Source organism: Vicia villosa, linkage group LG2 (assembly GCF_029867415.1).
Source record: "Vicia villosa cultivar HV-30 ecotype Madison, WI linkage group LG2, Vvil1.0, whole genome shotgun sequence".
Taxonomy (NCBI): domain Eukaryota; kingdom Viridiplantae; phylum Streptophyta; class Magnoliopsida; order Fabales; family Fabaceae; genus Vicia; species Vicia villosa.
In genome coordinates, this window is record NC_081181.1 from 163,449,145 (window position 1) to 163,465,632 (window position 16,488).

General features: G+C 35.8%; 2 long non-coding RNA genes across 2 annotated transcripts; both read right to left on the reverse strand.

Annotated features, from left to right (window-relative positions):
• Positions 1-887: 887 nt before the first annotated feature.
• On the reverse strand, positions 888-1,994 carry LOC131652807 (uncharacterized). The gene is made up of 2 exons (XR_009298808.1): positions 1,702-1,994; positions 888-1,550 (listed from the first exon to the last, which is right to left on the reverse strand). It is a non-coding gene; the product is annotated as an uncharacterized LOC131652807 (long non-coding RNA).
• Positions 1,995-4,182: 2,188 nt separating this feature from the next.
• Positions 4,183-8,264, reverse strand: LOC131647309 (uncharacterized). Its single transcript, XR_009297782.1, has 6 exons — positions 8,027-8,264; positions 7,600-7,947; positions 7,199-7,486; positions 7,001-7,099; positions 4,769-4,992; positions 4,183-4,608 (listed from the first exon to the last, which is right to left on the reverse strand). It is a non-coding gene; the product is annotated as an uncharacterized LOC131647309 (long non-coding RNA).
• Positions 8,265-16,488: the final 8,224 nt, after the last annotated feature.

Consider the following 16,488-nt stretch of genomic DNA (forward strand, 5'->3'; position numbering starts at 1 on the left):
CACACGTTCATTTTAGGCAGGTTTACAGTTCTTCAACTGTAAACCAAGTATACACGGTATCGTTTACTTCTAAAAATTCAACTAATTGTAAGAAATAGTATTTACGTCAATTGAAGTTGAAATAAGAAAACAGACTTAGCTAGCATTAGATAAATTCTTAGGTTCACTTCAAGTTAGTAACTTACTGTCTGTTTGAATAAGAATTCCTTTCTTGTGCTTTCTCAATACATTTTATTTTAAAGAATTGGTTTGTTTCGATTAATCCAGAGTACTGAATTATGATTATTTGTTGTATAACACTTTTACTACTGTCTATCACATGCGGTTTCTCATGCCTATGTATGGATTGTTGCAGTTTCGTAAGTATTGTGACAAAGGTTAATATATATGATGTGTTTTAAATACAGGTATACTGCTAGCCAGTGTTTGGAAATGCCGAGATTTGGTTACGTTTTAGGTAGCATAAGCTTTTGGCCATTGACCATATATTTTCCGGTGGAAATATACTCGAGTTGATGTATGCAAAAATTATTATATAGTTGTAGCCATGGATTGCAGTGTTTTGCAGGTCAGGTTTTTGAAGTTGGACCAGTAGAAGATGTCTACTAGTGGAATAAAGAAAATTATCAGTTCTTGGACAAAATCTCAGTTGTGTAATTTTTGTTTGAAGTTTGATGATGTGAGATTATGCTAAGTAACATTAATGAGATTAATTTTGAATGAGTATGTGATAGATGGTATAATAGTATTTATTAGTATTATTATTAATATTATTATTATTGGGCTCTAATAGTATTTGGGCTTTTATTTAATTATCCATTAGGAGTACTATATATGTAGTGTCTATGACACATTTTCTATTCATCAAAGAAATGAAATGAAATTTATTTTATTAGTTTATTTTAGTTGTCTCTTTTATTTCTCTTAGTTTTCCTTAGTTTGTTAGGGTTCCTAATTAGCATCCTAACATTGGTGTTTTCATTCTTGCACTCAATCTCCCTCCCATGGCATATCCATATCCACCACCCATAAACTCAACCTCTCCTATGGCATATTCTTACTACAACCATCCATTTTCTCCTCCATGCACTCACTCACATTATTCCACTACAACAACAATTTTTACCCCACCATTCATAAACCCATTTCCTGCATATTATTATCCAACCTCATATCCTCAATTTCACCATCAACAACAACCCGTAGTTTCTGCTCCACCTCAACAACTATCCTCATCTCCAGATTTCTTTTCACAGCCAGAAACACTTCACCAGCTAGAAATTATAAAACAATATATAACAGAGACTCATGAAATTGCAAACAGATCTAGAGAGGAGTTGAAAGAACAAATTCAGAATATTTGTGATTCATTCAGAAAAACACAAGAAAAATATGTTCTGAGTATTGTGAAAAAACAGATGGAGGAAGAAAAAGAAGATATAAAAAAAGTTTCTGTTTCAATAAAATCAACTCCGGCGAGCACTCCGGTAGCATCTCCAGCAAGAACTCCGACAGTATCTCCGACATCCATTTCGAAAAAAAAAGATCCACTGTTGAAAAGAGAACATTGCCATCAGAAAAATCAGATTTGTCATTAGAAAACAACACAATTTCATCGGCAAAAACAACACCATCATCGCCAAAAACAACAATGCTGCCAAAATCACTAAATTCATTATCTTTTTCATACCCACTATGTACCTGTTCTCGGCCGCGACCACCGCCTGAACCGCCACCGAAACTATCGAATTTATATTTTCATAATTTTAATATTTCTCATAGTTTCTACTTTTTTGTTTGAAAAAAAAAAAGAAGAAAAAAAAATCTGAAGGAGAAAGAAACGGATGATTCAGTATGGTAGTAGTGGTAGTGAGAGATGAAGGGAAAGGTGAAGTTGAAATTGTTAACTCAATACTCATCGTTAGATCATCACGTTTTGATCTCAACCGCCCGCAAGAAGCACAATCCGTGTGAGACCTCAACCTCCAATATTTTATCAACACGTGGCCTGGGTTAATTCATCCTCCTTTTCTATTTTCTTGCTATGTGGTTATTTTTTCCATCCTCTCTCTACTGAAACATACAACGTGGCACTAGGTCCAAGTTATCACCTTCACATTTAAAAACCTGCCATCCATTTAGTAGTAGTAACCACTCATTCCTTTTTTATTTGCTGTTTGTTTTTCTAATTAAAAAAAAAAAAAAAAAAACTCATCTATTGCTATTATTTTGAGGGTTAATGTTAGAACCTTGAGGACAAGGTTCAAGTGAACCCGGCGGCAATGATAGATGGTATAATAGTATTTATTAGTATTATTATTAATATTATTATTATTGGGCTCTAATAGTATTTGGGCTTTTATTTAATTATCCATTAGGAGTACTATATATGTAGTGTCTATGACACATTTTCTATTCATCAAAGAAATGAAATGAAATTTATTTTATTAGTTTATTTTAGTTGTCTCTTTTATTTCTCTTAGCTTTTCTCTAGTTTGTTAGGGTTCTTAAATTAGCATCCTAACGGTATGTTTAGAAAACTCACTGATCCCACTTCATAGTGGAAAAGAATCTTATAAAAAATTGAAAATGTCATTCAATTTATATTGCTAACTATTTCATTAATTTATAAAAATTGGAAAACATGTGATAAATTTCTAAAAAAGAATAAATTAATGAAAAGTTATAAATATTGCTAACTACTTCATAATGCAATATGAATCACATGCTTCTGTTTAGACACAATTACAATGTAATTCACTGGTCAACTACAGGGCAAAATTTTTTAAAACGGGTCTTAAGGAGACTCGAATCCCCTCCCTTTAGCTGAATGCATGTATGCCTCTCCAACAGGTCACTCATCTGTTTTGTTAAGAGATTGCAAAGCACATATATATATTAACACTAAATTGACATATTTAATGTGTATAATAAATATTTTATATATTAATATTAGATTTTATTTAAAATGTTAAATAATAATGTTGAATAATAATGGTGGGTTTTAAAATTTTTAAATGTTAATAGTTTAAAAATGTTAAAATATTTAAACGTTAATAGTTTATAAAATAGGTTTTAAAATGTTAATAGTTTTGGTTAAAAAAATGTTAATAGTTTAAATATTAAAAATTGAAAGATTAAATAGTAAAAAATATTTAATTTGATAAGTATTTATTTTGTTAAATATTTAGTTCATTAAAGTCCCTTATATTTATAACTTTTCATTAATTTTTTCTTTTTTTTTTTTTAATAAACTAATTTAATAAACTATATAATTGAAAGTTTAATAATTGGGATATTAAATAGTTAAAATATTTAATAAACTAATTACTTAATAAACAAATATTTAAAATATTAATATTTGAGATATTAACATTTTAAACAAAACGCACACATGTGTGAATTATGTCAGAGATGCATAGATGATGGTCAACTATATATGAACTATGTTATAAATAGCCAATATTTGGTGGCTAACTATGTGTGAACCATGTCAAAGATGCGTAAATAATGGTCAAATATGTGTGCCCCATGTAAGAGAATCATTAGAAGATGATCAACTATGTGTGAACTAAGTTAAAGATTCAACAAATGATAGTCAATAGATGACACTCAACTATGTCTGAACCGTATAAGAGATTCAACAGATTATGTTCAACTATGAGTGAACTATGTTAGAGATGCATAGATGACGGTCAACTACGTGTGACCCATGCAAGATAGTCAATAGAAGATGGTACACTGTGTGTGGATTATGTCAGAGATGCATAGATGATAGTCAACTATGTGTGAACTGTGTGTTAACATGGAAGATAGTCATCAGATGTTGGTCAACTATATGAGAACTATGTTAGAGATAGATAGATGATGGTCAACTATGTGTGATCCATGGAAGATAGTAAATGAAAGATGGTCAACTATGTGTGAACCATGTAATATATAGTCAATACATGATGGTAAATTATGTGTGAATTATGTCAAAGATGCATAGATGATGGTCAACTATGTGTGAACCCTAAAAGATAGTCAATAGAAGATGATCAACTATGTGTGAACTATGTCAGAGATGCATATATGATGGTCAAATATGTATGAACCATGGAAGAGATTCAACAGATGATGGTCAACTATGTGTGAACTATGGAAGATACTCAACAAATGATGGTCAAACGTCGAATTAAAATAAGGTCAAGCTCCAAATTCCTGATTAATCATGAACAAAAAGTTCTAGCCATAACCTGCAACTCTCTTAAGACGCATACAAAGAAATAATCTCATAAACCATGTGTCTAAATTAAAGTGATCCATTTTAATTAGAAAATAAACATGACAGAGTATAGAGAAGAAAGGGGGCACAATATTCACATAATTCCACATAAATCAGAAATCACAATCCAATAGTAATAAGAAATCCAGTGTACAATTGAGATTTTAGATCATAGATTTTAGATCATCAGCATTCGTTTAGAAAGAATATCTTCTAGTGTGCATAGCAAATGGAAAATGGTGAACTAATGCCCCCGCCCTTTTGGTGACAGAATCATCATCAACGATTGGACAATTAAAATGGGCAAACTGGTAATGATCCAGCAACATCTCCAAGCCCGCCTATTAGTTCATATGAAAACTATCAATTATATAGAAAAAACAATGCAGCATACATGAAAGGACAGAAAAGTTCGAAGACTTTGTTTGTAAATATTTGGGCGTGTTCTGTCTTCCCAATGCATACCAAGGAAAAATCTTCGATGAAAAAATGTTAAATTACCTGTTTTCGACCAAGGAACGCATTCTGCTGCAACCAATATAATGTTCATAACATTGGTCCCAGCCAACGGTGGTGGCTTTTCCACAGCACTGCCGCTGCTGGAAGAATCTTTCCGTGTATTTGAGTCGCTTGACAGAGATTTCTCACCGCTTTCATAAGAAATACCATTTCCTTCAAATCCAGCAATGCTGTCACTAACCCTATTCTTTTAATTTTTCATATATCTGTATGTATGATGCATGATAAGTTAATTTGAGAGACATTTTGTATGAGAAACATAAGCCTATGAGATGGCTTATAAAAATCCAGAGAAGTTAATATATAGTTCCAGGGAGATCAACAACAAGAAGAAACGAACTTTGTCCCACAAAAGTAAGACCCAAATACATGATCAAAAAGACCCTGCTTCTATCTAATTTGTTAATCTCAACTTATTCTACCTCATTTTTAAGCGGGCTTAAGCACCAGCTCATTTTGCCACCACTATCAAAAATAGATATAATGAAGGCAGCCAAAGCAGCAAATGCTCATGAATTCATCAGTAGAATGACTGAAGGGTACAGTTATCAAGAGGACAAAAACAAAGGGTAACAATTGCTAGAGCTATTCTGAAATATCCAACCATTATTCTGTTGGATGAAGCAACAGGTGCACTGGATACAATAACAGAAAGAGTTGTCCAAAAAGCTCTTGATAAGCTTATGGAAGTTCGGAAGACAAATTTTGGTAGCTCAGTCTCTTGACTGTTTGCAACGGAGACAGCATTGCAGTGCTGCAACACCGAAAGGTTGCTGAAATGGGAAGTCAAGAGAGGCTGATGGCTGAACCCGGAAGCATCTATAAGCAATTGGTTTGTCTACTGTGAGAAAAGCGTGAACAAGAAGACAGTTAATGAATTCATTAGGAGTTCCCCAAGTTAATATAGAATTATAGATTCAAACTATACTTGCAGTTTGCAACTTGAATTGAGGTAAGGCTTTAAGAGTGCGCCTGATGACTAATCCATCCATGAAAGATGTTTTCATACATACTGTTTTTATACACAAATGCTACCAGATAATTAAAGGTCTATAATTGGCTATTGCAGAATTTAACAAACTTGGAAATTCTGTAATTTGCGTTCAAACCAGAATATCAGAAAACTATTCATATCCATCATTAACAAAACAACCCTTTTGAATTAACGAAATGTCAGGAAGAAAGAAAAAAAACTAATTAAAAGCACTGTTTCACAATGTTAATCAGAAGGGAATCTGCATGAAATTCACCATCTGATAATTCTACCAAGTCATGTAAAAGATTGCAACATGGTTTGCAATTCATGCCTATGCACTTCCTACAAAATTCGAAAAGACCAACCAACTAAAGACTTGTGTCCATGCTTCATGATGCCACTCATTCTATTCTACTACTTTAAACAACTCTTTCAACTTATACTCATATGTTTCTTTGTACTAATTATGTTTCTTTGTACTACTTTAAACAACTCTTTCAACTTATACTTTAAAAAACAGTACACGTCTATGCATATTATTCAACTCAACCTTGTCATGTTCAAGAACACCCCGTTTACCTAAGAACAATTTTCAAAATGTAAGCTTTAACAAGAGTATAGATTATAGAATAACGTAAAGTTAATAGAAAGTGCATAACTCTTCCTCCGACGACGGAGACAAATCGACATCAGAGAAGCTTTCCGCCGGCAAATCTCTGGATAAGAAGCTGGAGGTTTCCTCGTTGTATAGGAGATCGTCGTCGAGGAAGAAGTTGGAGTAGGAGAGCGACATCGCAGTGGAGGAATTTAGAGATTTAGGGTTTCGAATTGATTTCTTCGATTGGGAAGTTGGGAGAAAGAACAAGAAGAACGAATTTGAAGAAAAAAATATAATTTATGTTTAAAGTAAATTATCATCTAATCTAATAAAATAAGAGTTAATTTTAATTTATAAAATATTATTAAATGAATGGGGAGTTATATGCAATAATCAAAAGTTTTTTTACAATGGGTCCCGCAGTAAAGTTATTTTACCATAGAGCTGATGTGGCTTAGTTTAACTTAGAATTAATTAGGATTGATTAGGGCTTTAATTCTATTGGTCAATTTAATGACTGCACCATAGAAGCTCCCTTGAACCAAACCATTATACTAACTCCATAAGTCAAAATTTAACAAAAAGATAAAAATATATTCATCATAAAAAAACAAGTCCTTCACTAACAACCTTCACTAACCTCCATTAACAACTTTCAAACTAAAACTTTCAACAACACCAACTCATCTTCTTCTCCATATCAACAACCCATTCAACACAAATACACAACAATAACAACCTGTAAACAAAAATTGCATCATATTCATCAATAATTAACAGCTTCTAAAATATCAGATTTCTTTTTTGCAGAAAAAAGGGAAAAGTTTAGATCTCGAACCGAGTTCACCACCAATACCACATGAATCACACCGATCAACTGCCATGTAACCAACGCATCAATCGAGCCAGCCAGATTTTTGACTTAACTTTCCAGGCTTCATTGACAAAACCAGCGGTACAACGACCATTAATAACTGGTCTTTGAATAGTGTAAGTGAAAGAATTTTTAACCTACATACTACAAAAACCTTCACTACTTGATCGGTTATTAACAAACTTAGCTTCGGTTATAAGTGAGTAGGGCAATTCAGCCTCAGCTGATGTATCATAGGGTACATCCAGTATACTGCAAACACATCAACCAAAAGAAAATAAGAAATCAAACACAATGAACTTCTTAAATTCCAAAAACACTATATGATTCAAATAGGTAATAATAAAAATGAGTAAGGGTGTTACCTGTGAAGTAACTCCTCCAAAAGAATTCTCTGTGATGGGGTTACATAGTGAGTGCAACTTCTAGGGTATTGTCCAACAACACACTGAACTTGGTAATCTTCCTCTTGATATATGAACATTTGTTGGTATTCTTAATCAATGACTATTTCAAAATTAAGAAAGTATCAAATAGCCTTTCATGTACAGAGAGATGTTGCAAGCAGTTGGTCCATCTCTTTGGAGGATTCTTCAACACCTGCAATGTCTCTGTCTATACAGTCCATTACCCTTCCTTCTCTCTCACACAGCCTAACCCAGTCTATAAGATCAACAATGCCTGATGAACCTTGGTTAGTTGTAAAAATTAATCTACAACAATCAGAAACAAGTTAGCCGCACATCACATTATACAAAGTTTCCTAGAAAATAAAATTTTAAAACATTATACCTGAGGATTATAGCGTTGAATACCATATTCTTAAACTCTCTTGCTTCTTCTACATCAACATAATCACCGCGTTGGCAACCAGCAAATGCTTTCCAAGTCAGCACTTGCTTAATTCTCTAAATCTAACTTTTTATATTATGTAGTTGCAGATTAGAATAAGCAAAAAGAACACTGAAATAATGGGACATAGAGCATAGTAAAAACAGAGACTTGAACAATCATTCTTGGCAACTCACCATACCTGATCCAAAGGAAAAACGAAAAAGAATCTTGTTAGAACAAGATTTGTTCTGATCAATTATCTTAGTTTTGATGATAACAATAATATGAATTTTGCTTAAGATAATATGGTACTCTAATCCAATGCAATTTCCTTTTCAGGAAATATATAAAGAGTATGCATAATTCAGCGCTCAGAAGCTTTGTCTCAAGGGTTCAGCATGCAACATCAGAACATGGTCTGGCAAGACATCAGAAGATGGTCAAAGCAGAATCAGAACATGGGTCTATGGAAGCATCAGAAGAACATGAGATCAGAAGCACTGAAGTTCTGATGGTATCACGCACAGAAGCACTTCAAGGTCAGAAGATCAGAAGATGCTTTGCACCAAGCTGTTTGACTCTGATGATATTCAAACGTTGTATTCACAAACATCAGATCAGAAGGAAGTACAAGTGGCAAGCTACGCTGACTGACAAAAGGAACGTTAAAAGCTATTAAAGGCAACGTCAGTAGACACAGCGTGAACAAGGCTCGAGGTAGTTGACAAAAGCGTATAACATTAAATGCGATGTTGTACGGAACACGCAAAGCATTAAATGCACTCAACGGTCATCTTCTCCAACGCCTATAAATATGAAGTTCTGATGAGAAGCAAGGTTAACGATTCTGAACAAAACAACTCATATTAACTTGCTGAAACTCTGTTCTATTCAAAGCTCAGAATCTTCATCTTCATCAAAGCTCACTACATTGCTGTTGTAATATATTAGTGAGAATAAGCTTAAACGTTAAGAGAAATATCACAGTTTGTGATTATAGCTTTTAAGAAGCAATTGTAATACTCTTAGAATTGATTACATTAAGTTGTAAGGAACTAGAGTGATCGTGTGGATCAGAATACTCTAGGAAGTCTTAGAGGGTATCTAAGCAGGTTGTAACTAGAGTGATCGTGTGGATCAGAATACTCTAGAAAGTCTTAGAGGGTATCTAAGCAGTTGTTCCTGGAGTGATCAGTGTGTGATCAGAAGACTCTGGAAGACTTAGTTGCTGACTAAGTGGAGAACCATTGTAATCCGTGCGATTAGTGGATTAAATCCTCAGTTGAGGTAAATCATCTCTGCGGGGGTGGACTGGAGTAGTTTAGTTAACAACGAACCAGGATAAAAATAACTGTGCAATTTATTTTTATCTGTCAAGTTTTTAAAGCTACACTTATTCAAACCCCCCCCTTTCTAAGTGTTTTTCTATCCTTCAATTGGCATCAGAGCGCCGGTTCTAAGGTGCAAGCACTTAACCGTGTTTAGAAAAGATTCAGGAAGAGAAAAATGCTTCAGTAAAAGATGGCTGATGAAACTGCAAAGTCTACATCTACATCTGGCTCTGCTGAGCAACACAACGGTAACAATGGTTATACTAGACCGCCGGTATTTGATGGTGAAAACTTTGAATACTGGAAAGATAAACTGGAAAGTTACTTTCTTGGTCTAGACGGTGATCTATGGGATCTTCTGATGGATGGTTACAAACATCCGGTAAATGCCAGTGGCGTAAAGCTGACAAGGCAAGAAATGAACGATGATCAGAAGAAGCTTTTCAGGAATCATCATAAATGCAGAACTGTTTTGCTGAATGCTATCTCTCATGCTGAGTATGAGAAGATATCTAACAGGGAAACGGCCTATGACATATATGAGTCTTTGAAAATGACTCATGAAGGAAATGCTCAAGTCAAGGAGACTAAAGCTCTCGCCTTAATCCAGAAGTATGAAGCCTTCAAGATGGAGGATGATGAAGACATTGAAAAGATGTTTTCAAGATTTCAAACTCTTACTGCCGGATTGAGAGTTCTTGACAAGGGATACACCAAGGCTGACCACGTAAAGAAGATCATCAGAAGCTTACCCAGAAGATGGGGTCCTATGGTAACTGCATTTAAGATTGCGAAGAATCTAAATGAAGTCTCTTTGGAAGAGCTGACCAGTGCCCTGAGGAGTCATGAAATAGAGCTGGACGCAAATGAGCCTCAAAAGAAAGGTAAGTCTATTGCATTAAAATCCAATATCAAGAAATGCACTAACGCTTTTCAGGCTAGAGAAGAAGATCCTGAAGAATCAGAATCTGAAGAAGAAGATGAACTGTCCTTGATCTCCAGAAGGCTAAATCAACTCTGGAAGAACAAGCAAAGGAAGTTCAGAGGCGTCAGAAGTTCAAAGAAATTTGAACGTGGAGAATCTTCTGATGACAGAAGATTTGACAAGAAGAAGGTCATGTGCTATGAATGCAATGAGCCTGGACACTTCAAGAATGAATGTCCAAAACTTCAGAAGGAAAATCCCAAGAAGAAGTTTCATAAGAAGAAAGGTCTTATGGCAACCTGGGATGAGTCAGAAGATGATTCAGACTCTGAAGATGAGCAGGCTAACTGTGCGCTGATGGCGACAGAAGATGACGGATCAGAATCTACATCAGAATCAGATTCTGAAGAGGTATTTTCTGAACTTACTAGAGATGAGTTAGTTTCCGGTCTAACAGAACTTCTGGAATTCAAGTCTCAGATTAGTCTCAAATACAAAAAGCTGAAAAAGCTATTTGAATTTGAAACAAAGAAGCTTGAGTTGGAGAATTCTGAATTAAAAGAAAAACTTTTAAAATTATCCAATAATGTTGGATCTCCTTCTGATTCAGAAAAATCCACTCCTAGTCTAAACCATATTCTGAAAGAATATGATTTAAGTTTCAGGAAGTTCTTATCTAGAAGTATTGGCAGAAGTCAGCTAGCTTCTATGATATATGCTGTGTCTGGAAACAAAAGAGTCGGCATTGGTTTTGAGGGTGAAACCCCATACAAACTTGAACCTGTTGATGAAATGAAATTCACATACAAGCCATTGTATGATCAGTTCAAGTATGGCCACTCCCATGATATTAGGCACACTTCACATGCTAAAAGTTTTCACATAACACACACCAAAAAGCATGTGACACAACCTAGGAAATATCATGAAACTCACGTTAAAAATTATCATGCTGTTCCTCCTATTGCTTACAATGTTAAACCCAAGTTCAATCAGAACTTGAGAAAATCTAACAAGAAAGGACCCAAGAAGATGTGGGTACCAAAGAAAAAGACTATTTCTTTTGCAGATTCTCTTGGTGACAAAGAAGATAAAAGTCAACATGTCATGTCACCTGGACTCAAGTTGGTCTCAACACTTGAAGGGAAGAAGGACTGTCTTCCAAGTTCTGGTACTTAAATCTGTTGAAGAAACTATGCTCGTAGGAGATCAGAAAAGAAAGTTTATTAGTCTTGGAACCATCTGTTTTGTTTGTTTCTAAAGCAATGATGTTTCGTTCTTGATTATTCTGAATGCTCTAAATGCTACAGAATATACAATATTGAAACATTGATTGTGGACGAATCAATAAATATCTGGTTTGATGATAAACTTGTTTCTGATGAAACAAAGCAGCTTAAGAATTTCTGCAGATACAGTTTTGTCTTATCAGAAGCTGCAGAACAAAGAAGTGAATCTCCAGAAGCTGTGTATATCAGAAGTAATGGATCAGAAGATCATTCAGATTTATATCAGCACACTTCAGAAGGAGTGTTTCCAGAAGAGAAACTTGATCAATTCAGAAGCAGTGATCGGAATCAGAAGGTGTAAAGCCTATTGAATATTTCACACCTGTCATCCATTATCTTATGATGAACACGTGTCTCTACGGTCAGTACGAAGCGTGCAGTTGAAAAGACGCCGACCTAGGTAACTGTATTAAATCATTTCATTTACCATGCTATCTCTCCTAATGTCATTTCTCATTTAATGCAAAATGATTTAAATTATTTTCAAATCTTTTAAATAGCCCGCTTCAACTTCATTCTTTTCTCCTTCTCTCTATATTGTTGTACATTTTTTTTGCTGCATCTGTTTTTCTTTTCAAACCCTAGTCTTTGTTCTAATCTTACAACATAATCATCATGAACTCTTCCTCTTGTTCATCTTCCTCAAAAGAAAGACTTACTTCTTCACAAATCCTTCTACGAAATTATGAATATGCTCCTTTGAAAACTTGCTTGATACCCACGAAGGACTTGGAGGTTTTATGTGAAACTGCTGTGGACTTAAACAATCTTAAAGCGAATGGCTTTAAGTGTGATGCAAGAATCCTTGAGCAAGGATGGTCCAAGTACCTTAATAGATTGGTTGGTCCAATTTATCCTGATCTTGTGAAGGATTTCTGGGTACATGCAACGGTTACCCCAACGGCCATCATTTCATTCGTGCTAGGGCATGAAGTGGTTATCTCTGAAAAACTGATCAGGAAGCTATACAATCTGAATGATGAAGAAGGTTGGTCTGGTTTTCGACATGCATCTGTTGATTGGTCGATAGTTGAAAAACAAATCTCTCAGTCTTCTGGGATTGACTCGAATAACACAGGCACCTTGAGGCCATTTTATAGAGTATGGGCTGAGATTATTCTGGGTTCTCTTCACCACAGAAAAAGGATGCTCTCCTCCTCCTACATCAGTCCAGATCACAAGCACACTCTGTTCTGCATTGGCAAAAAGACTGAGATCAACATTTCTCACATTCTGTTTGAGAATCTGAAGACTTCAATCCTTGAGTCAAGAGAAGAGGAAAGGGCGAAGTACCCTCATCTTTCAAGAACGACTATTCCGTTTGGAAGAATGATTTCAGACATTCTTACTGAAAGCAAAGTGCTGGACTCCATCAGAAAACTCAATGCATCCCATTTGCTTGGAGTAGTTCAAGGTCCCATTTTTAATGGTGTGGATTTGTTCAGATTAGAACTTATTCAAAATGTACCTTCTGTGTGCCCAAGCTTTCCTGACATTCTCTCAAGAAGAGTTGCTGTTGAAGGTTTTGCCTCCTTGTTTCAAGAAGAACTGCATCAGGTTGTCAAGTCTTACCTGGAAGATTGTGTTAGGAAGCAATCAGATATTGATCCTGCTTGGATCCGTGGCAGAGTACTTCCGTCCAAGGCTGACCTTTTGAAGAAGGATCAGAAGGAACAAAAGGCTAGGATTAAAAGAAAAGCCCGAGAAGATGAGGCTAAGAAAGCCAAGAAGTTGAGAGTCACCTTTGATCCTGACAAGGTGGACTCTGAAGAACGAAGGGAGAAAAGGATTAGAGATTCCTTTCGCAGAACCAGATCTTCTTCTTCTGTGCAAATCTCCAGGCAGGTTTTTACTCCACCTCCCTCTGTCCCTAAACCATCCTTCCAATCACCTCCATCTGAACCAAAAATAAACTTCACCTTACCAAATCTTTCTCCATCAACCTCCTCCTCTCCCATTCTAAATCCCACTCCTCTAAATATTCTTCCCCCAACTCCTTCTGATAAGACTTTCTCACAAATGCCCTTTACAAATAATCCATCCTCATCAATCATTCTCTCAGCTATTCCCTCCTCCTCATCCACCGCACCTCCACCTTCTGTATCCAATCCCTTACCTACCATAAAATCAAAACCTTTTTGTCCTCTCTACCCGAACTACAAATTCACCCTCAATCCGCCTGAACCTGAACTCTCTACCTACCTGGAACTTTTCAGATATGAAGTAATCAATGGCTTAGACCTTCTGAAGGAAGCCTTCCTAAATGGTCTGAATGATGTTTCTACAAGAAATATCTGGAAAAGATTTCGCAAGGTGTTTCAAGAAGAAGCAATGGGAGTACAGAAAAGACTTGTGGCTGCTGCCCCACGACCTCGTGGAATTCTAAGGAATTATGAAAGACTTCTGGTTTGCTAGTCTCAAAGGAAGACATCTGTTGGAAGAGAAGCCCTTCTTGGATGAGATGGAACAATTAAGACTGGCTGCTGAAATGGAAGCAAATCCATGCAGGGATATCGTTATCTTTATTCCTGATTATCCCTGTTCTGCTCGGCAGACTTCAAGACTCTCTTTGACTATCTGAGGGAAAACCCTTCTGAGAAAGACCCAAGCTTGGTCATTCCAGAAGTTGTTAACCCACCAGAAAGTGAAGGTCCTTCTGCTCCCAGGAATCTAGCTGCCATTCTTCAGGCACTTGAGAATGGAGACTCGGAAATTCCTGCTGCAGAATATGGAGATGCTTCTATGCAAGAAGCAGATGCTGAAGATCATGTTGCTGAATCAGATCCTGTTGAGGAAATCCCTGCAAATGATCTATCCATGGAAGCTACAGATCAAGTTGCTATTCCTGTGGTTGAAAGCGGTGAAGCTTCTTCTGATGAATCTTCTCGTCTTGCAAGGACTCTGGAAGAAATTCAGAAGAGACAGGATGAGCAAAGCTCACTCAATGCTGAGTTTAGAACTTTCATGGTGAGGCAAGATAGACACAAAAATGAGGTTCAAGAGATGCTGGCCAAGATCTTGTCAAGGCTAGGGCCATCTTAGATTGAGTCTGTGTTGTTTCTTTCTTTTCGTTGCATCTGTTTTTTTTTGTGCATCTGATCTTACTTATCCTCATGTACTTCTGTACCTGATGTTTAAACTTCAATGAAATCATCTTCCTCCTCTGTGTGTCTATTTTTGTTTATCTCTGAATCTTTTCTGTTTTTTGATGATATGACAAAAAGGGGGAGAAGATAAATGATAAATGATTTGATTAATCTATCAGTTGCTGGGTAAAGCTCCCACACATTTACTAACAAGAACTGCAAGTTCTATATGGTTTAAGTGTTTTGCAGGTATAAAGAAGTGAAGAGAATCTTCAAAGCAAACACAAGAAGCAAAACCATAAGAAGTGTTATTCTGTAAAAAGAATAAGCTCATGGAAACTGAAACAAGCTGAGTGCTGTCAAGCTTCAGAAATCAGAAGCAAGAAAGAAGAATGAATCAGAAGCACTGATAATAGAATTTGATCCATATTTGTCTATTTGCTCTGACAAAATTCTATTTGCTCTGATACATTATTTTAGCCTATATGGCTCTGATACATATCATGTGTTCGAATATACATTTTATGTTCTGACTCGTTCATGCTGACTTTTGTCGTTTAGTTTTTGTTCTGTAACATTTCAGGATGTAGAGATGCTCTGATGATGCTCTAGTACATTCAACAATGTTCTGATACAAATCAAGCATGAAGTGATGTTGGTAGAAATTCAAAGCTCTGAAGCTATCCGAGGGAAGCAGAAATCAGAAGCTGTGAATGGTCTAAAGATCCAGAAAACTCAAGTTCTGAAGCTGTCCTAAATGGAAGCAGAAATCAGAAGCTGTGAATGTTCTGAAGATCAAAGAAATTCAAGTTCTGAAGCTGTCCTAAATGGAAGCAGAAATCAGAAGCTGTGAATGTTCTGAAGATCAAAGAAATTCAAGTTCTGAAGCTGTCCTAGATGGAAGCAGGAATCAGAAGCTGTGAGTGTTCTAGGGATCTAAAGAAATTCTAGTTCTGAAGCTGTCCAATGGAAGCAGAAGTCAGAAGCTATGAATTCTCTGAAGACAGAAGCTTATGTGATCGTCTCTACCGAAATAATCAGGGAAGTCTTTTATTAAAGTTCTTCGAGTATTTATTTCAGGGGGAGATTATTTATCTCAGGGGGAGATTGTTAATCTCAGGGGGAGACATATTCATATGCTTATGCTATAGCTGTGTAATTTGTCTTTTGCCGTCTGCTCTTTCTGATCGCAAATTCATATCATTTATATATGTTTTTGTCATCATCAAAAAGGGGGAGATTGTTAGAACAAGATTTGTTCTGATCAATTATCTTAGTTTTGATGATAACAATAATATGAATTTTGCTTAAGATAATATGGTACTCTAATCCAATGCAATTTCCTTTTCAGGAAATATATAAAGAGTATGCATAATTCAGCGCTCAGAAGCTTTGTCTCAAGGGTTCAGCATGCAACATCAGAACATGGTCTGGCAAGACATCAGAAGATGGTCGAAGCAGAATCAGAACATGGGTCTATGGAAGCATCAGAAGAACATGAGATCAGAAGCACTGAAGTTCTGATGGTATCACGCACAGAAGCACTTCAAGGTCAGAAGATCAGAAGATGCTTTGCACCAAGCTGTTTGACTCTGATGATATTCAAACGTTGTATTCACAAACATCAGATCAGAAGGAAGTACAAGTGGCAAGCTACGCTGACTGACAAAAGGAACGTTAAAAGCTATTAAAGGCAACGTCAGTAGACACAGCGTGAACAAGGCTCGAGGTAGTTGACAAAAGCGTATAACATTAAATGCGATGTTGTACGGAACACGCAAAGCATTAA